Here is a 6,000-nt window from a genome sequence, read left to right as displayed (position 1 = left end):
TGCAGTAATTGCTTTCTCGGTCGAGGAGTTATTTTCATCAAATATAACATGTATAGATTCTTCCACACATAATGTACACTTATTATAGACTCTAAAGGATCTACTATTTAATGAATAGCCTAAAAAAATACCTTCATCACTTCTTGGGCCGAATTTTCCAAGATTGTCCTTACCGTTATTGTGAATGAAACACTTACTTCCAAAGGGATGAAAATAATTGATATTAGAACGTTTACCTTTCCATAGTTCAAAAGGTGTTTTCTTTAGAATAGGCCTTATGAGACATCGGTTGAGAATGTGGCATGTTGTACTTACTCCTTCTGCCCAGAAATTATTTGACAGTGAAAGATCTAGCAACATAGTTCTTGCCATATCTTGTAGGGTTCTGTTTTTCCTTTCAACGACTCCATTCTGTTGGGTGATCTTGGTGCAGAGTAGTTATGAGTATATCCTTGATCATTACAGAAGTCTTCTAATGCTCTGCTTTTAAATTCTCCTCCATTATCACTCTGGATTGTTGTAATCAGATACCCCTTTTCCCTTTCAACCTTCTTACAGAAGATCTCAAAAAATTTCAACGCTTCATCTTTATTAGATAAGAAAATCACCCAAGTGAAACGTGAGTAATCATCAACAATAACAAAAGCATATCGTTTTCCTCTTATACTAGCAGTTCTAGTAGGCCCAAATTAATCCATATGAAGCAGTTGCAAAGGTTTAGAAGTAGATCTTGTTTTTTGAAAGAGTTTCTAGTTTGTTTTCCAATTTGACAAGGGTCACATATATGATTTCTAGAGAAATTCAGTTTGGGTAAACCAATAACTAACTCATGCTTAGAAATTTTTTCTATCAAATGCATGTTTGCATGACCAACTTTCCTATGCCATAACCAGGGATCATCAGATATGGATGTTAAACATATAAACATTTCCATACCTTTTACCTAGGAGGATTATTTTACCCGTCTCATCTTCAATAGCACAACCTGTTTTCTTAAAATTTACCTCATACCCTGAGTCACATAGCTGACTTATACTCAGAAGATTGTAGTTAAGTCCATCAATGAGATAAACCTCAGTAATATCGTAGTTGTTATTGAAGGGAATTGTTCCAGTATCGATTATTTTTCCTTTTGAGTCATCGCCAAACTTAACACTTCCTCCATCTATTTTTGTAACTTCCTTGAACAGGTTTTTATCACCTATCATGTGACTTGAACACGCACTATCTAATTACCATTTTCCTTTGCGGCTTCTCCTGTGATGTTCATGCAAAACATAGTGATTACTTTCTTTTAGGTACCCAAGCTTGCTTGGGTCCTGGTTGGTTAGTACTACTAGGTTCAAAATTATTTTTGGGTTTCTAAATCCATCCTGAAATATTTGACTTACAAAATCGACAAAAAGAATATTTACGTCCACTTTTATTGCAGTAGTGATACGTAACTCCTGGCCCATTTTTAGGTCTTTCATTAGTGTTAGCAATAGTGGACTCTATTCTGGCTGGTCCTTCTCTAGTTGACTTGTAAGTCGCCTGGTTTGACCTGATAGAACTATGACTGGTGAATTTGCGCATTCCATTGAGTTGCATTTGCAATTCCTAAAACTCTTCTTGAAGTACTTCTTTCATTAATTTTCTTCTCCTTGCTTAGCTTGACTGTTCTTAAGCGCAGACTCAAGAGCCTCCTTCTTTTGCAAACTTGGTGTGGGTCGCTTAGGAGTTGGCTCTTCACCAACAGCTACTTTACGCTTAGGCAGACTAGTAATTCGTAAATCATCAGAATATTCTTCATTATCCTCCTTTTGTTCTTCAGTCACATGGCTTGTCTCATGCATAATCACACTGAAAGGCTCAAACATCCAAATAAGGTGAGGGAGCAGGGTCAGCATTAACCTAGGGTTTCTGAGAGAGACCCGGAGTTGGATCCTCCAGTAGGTTCCCCATAGCACCTTCATGTGCTGAAGGTTCAACAGGCACAAGCTCATTACCCTCTCCAATAGGCTCAGATTCTTCCCCCTGAGTCTTAAGACCATCCTCACTTCCTTCGACAAAAACCCCTTTATTGGCGATGGACAACATATTTTCTATGGCTTCCTTTTCTTGTAGATCCATGAGAAACTAAGGAGAAGTAGGAGCGGTACCTATGGACAAGGGATCAGGAGCAGTCTGTGTTGAGTCAATTATTTCATTTCCCTCAGGCTGGTCTACCTTTGACCCTTCTTCTATAGGAGAACTTGAGATCTCTCGATTTTCTTCATTTTTAGCAATACTCGTTTCATCCCTCTTTTCTGGCGAGGTAAGATAAGAGCTCTAGGAAACACCTCTTTTGTGAGTGGATGCTTTGTGACTCTTTTGAGAACTGGAACTCGAATAAGTAGGAAAGGAGGCAGAATGTGGGGGTGACTTTGTTCTAGGGTTTTTGTTAGCAGTAGTGTGAGGAGGGGAGTCTAGCAATGGTGTTTCAACTAGTGAGGACTCGGTGATACTGGAAATTATTTGATTTTCGGCCATAGTGAGAAGTGTTGATGTGTGAAGTGTGATGACAGTGATAGATGTATTTATGATGAAAGAGGGATCAGTTAGAAAGGGAGGCAGGTTTTAGGGAGTTGGGTCAATTAATAACGGGTGAGACGTTTGGGTTCAAAAGACACAAAACAAAAAACTGACATGCTGATGATATAGCACTTGTTTTAATCTTTCAGAATTATGCATGAGAGAATAGAGAAACTACTAACCTGTGTCAGGAGAACCAGGTTCGCTAACTGATCTCTTATCTATAAGCTTTTCCCTTTTTACCAGTGTATACAGCCTCAACTGCTTATTTGCTATGTAATCATCAAGCGTGTCTACTTGTGACGGCATAGAGATGAGTTAGACTTTGCCAGAAAATACCTTTTAGCTAAGTTTACCTGAACGTTTCTTTCATAGCCAATCATTGAGGGACCAGGTTCTCAATTAGGTTTTAACAACCCCAATGCCAGACGATTTTGCTCTAAGTGTTATCTGCTCAGGGCTTTGGTAAATATATCTACAATTTGATCTTCAGTGCTACATAATTTCATGCATATAATTCCTTTTTCAACATTGTCTGTGAGGAAGTGATGACGTACATCAATGTTCTAGGTTCTCTTATGTTGAACTGGATATTTTTCCATGTTGAGTGCACTAGTATTATCACATATAAGAGGCACACAGTCTGAGAATACTCTAAAGTCTTCTAACTGTTGCTTGATCCACAGAAGTTGAGCACAGCAAGAGGCAGCTACTACATATTCAGCTTTTGCAGTTGAAAGTGCCACAGAGTTCTACTTCCTTGTAACCAATGAGATTAAGCAGGAACCCAGGAAATGTGCCATTCTAGACGTGCTTTTTCTATCCACCAGATATCCTGCATAATCAGCGTCAGCATACCAAATAAGATCAAAGTTGTCACCTGAGGGATAATAGAGGACCAGGTCCTACGTTCCTTTGAGATATCTCAGTATTCTCTTGGTAGCCTTTGGATGAGATTCTTTTGGATTGGATTGAAACCTTGCACAGAGACCCACGCTAAAAACAAAGTATGGTCTTCTTGCGGTGAGATACAAGAGGGACCCTATGATTCCTCTATACATTGTCTGATTTACAAGGGAACCAGGTTCATCCATGTCTAGATGGGTAGCTATGGCAATGGGTGCGTCGATGACTTTTGATGCTTCTATATCAAACCTTTTCAGAAGCTCCTTGATGTACTTCTACTGACTTATCAATGTTCCCTTTTTAGATTGCTTCATTTGAAGTCCTAGGAAGAAATTAGTTATCCTATCATACTCATCTCGAATTCACTCCCCATGAGTTTTTCAAATTCTTCGTAGAGAGAGTTAGTTATGGCTCCAAAGATGATATCATCAACATACACCTGAACAATGAGCAGGTTCCTTCATCGTTTCTTTAGAAAAAGAGTGTTGTCAATTTTCTCTCTTGTAAAACCATTTTCTAGAAGGAATTTTGATAACCTTTCATACCAAGCCCTGGAGCCTGTTTTAACTTGTACAATGCCTTATATAGTTTAAACACATGCTCAGGGTGCTCGTGACACTCAAAACCAGGAGGCTACCTGACATAGACTTCTTCTTTCAGATAGCGATTTAGAAATTCACTTTTGACACCATTTGGAACAGTGTGAACTCTATATGAGATGCAAAGGAAATCAGAATTTTAATGTCTTCCATTCGAGTTGCTGGAGCAAATGTTTCATCATAATCAATCTTTTCTTCCTGATTGTAGCCTTGAACTACAAGCCTTGCCTTGTTTCTTGTTGTATTTCAAACTCATCAAGTTTGTTCCTGAATACCCACCTGGTTCCTATGATGGTTCGATCTGCAAGTCGAGGAACCAGGTGTCATACCTTGTTCCTTTCAAATTGATGTAGCTCCTCTTGCATGGCTATGATCCAGTCTGCATCTTTCAATGCTTCTTTTATATTTTTGGGCTCTATTTGGGAAAGAAAGGCTGAGAAGGCAAGTGAGTTTCTTGCTTTTGATCTGGTTTGAACTCTTGAGTCAAGAGGAGTGATTATGTTGTCAAGAGGATGTGAGCTTTTGAACCTCCAATTTGGTTCCTGAATCTCATTGGTAGAGGAACCAGGTATGCCTGACTAGGGTTCTTGGGCGCTTCTTACTTCCTAAAGTAGAGTTCCTTGGACTGCATCCACAACTCTATTTTTAGCTTCAGTTATTGTAATTGGGGGACCAGGTTCCTCTCTAATGGATGGAGATGAATTTTCATCATCTTCACTGGATTCCTTGACATGACTCATTATATTTGCCTTTCCATTTGCCATGTCAATTACTTCACCTGGAACAGATAAGGGCTCTCCATCTTGATCAACATGTCTGTCCTTTTCACAGGGGGGGTGAGCTTCATCAAAGATCACATGTATTCTTTCTTCGAAACATTGAGTCTTTTGTTGTATACTTTGTAAGCTTTGCTTTGAGATGAGTATCCCAGAAAAATTCCTTCATCACTTTTGGCATCGAACTTTCCAAGAGCTTCCTTTCCATTGCTGTGAACAAAGCATTTACACCCAAAAGTTCTTACATGTGTCAGTTTCGGCTTCCTCCCATTCAGTAGTTCATATGGAGTTTTGTTCGGAAGGGACCTGATCATGTACCTGTTAACCAAGTAGCACGCAGTATTGATAGCTTCTGCCCAGAAATACTTTGCGATCCTACTGTCAATTAGCATTGTTCTTGCCATGTCTTCAAGAGTTCTATTCTTCCTCTCCACAACACCATTTTGTTGAGGTGTTCTTGGAGCTGAAAAATTGTGAGTGATACCATTATCAAGCTAATGCAAGCTACTTTATTACCCATCTTCACTTAGATCTTCTTGACAAAAGCAACAAACACTTCAAAGGTTTCATCCTTTGTTCTGAGGAACAAAGTCTAGGTGAATCTGGAATAGTCATCAACTATCACAAAGATGTACTTCTTTCCTCATCTACTTGGAACCCTCATAGGTCCACATAGATCCATGTGAAGGAGATCAAGTGGCCTTGAGGTGTTGACTTCCTTTTTGGGCTTGAATGAGGATCTGACTTGCTTCCCTTTTACACACGCATCACGTACTTTGTGATCCTTGAAGCTTGACTTGGGCAGACCACGAACCAAGTCCTTCCTGACTAATTTGTTCAACAACGTGAAAGTTGCATGACCTAGCCTCTTATGCCATAAGTCAGCATCATCATCAACATCACTTAGACAACTTAAATCACCATTCTTTAGAGACTCGAAATCAGCTACATAAATATTCTTGTATCTTTTTGCCACTAGCACCACCTCACCAGTCACCAGGTTTGTGACTGTACAGACTTTTGACACAAATTCTACCTTGTTTCCCTTGTCATAGATTTGGAAAATGCTTAGCAAGTTGTACTTCAATCTGTTCGCGTAGTACACATTTTTGATTGAGTGAGAGAGAGACTTCCCAATCCTTTCGACTCCTAGAATGTATCCCTTC

Source organism: Nicotiana sylvestris, chromosome 5 (assembly GCF_000393655.2).
Source record: "Nicotiana sylvestris chromosome 5, ASM39365v2, whole genome shotgun sequence".
Classification (NCBI taxonomy): Eukaryota; Viridiplantae; Streptophyta; class Magnoliopsida; order Solanales; family Solanaceae; genus Nicotiana; species Nicotiana sylvestris.
This window is presented reverse-complemented; position numbering follows the sequence as displayed.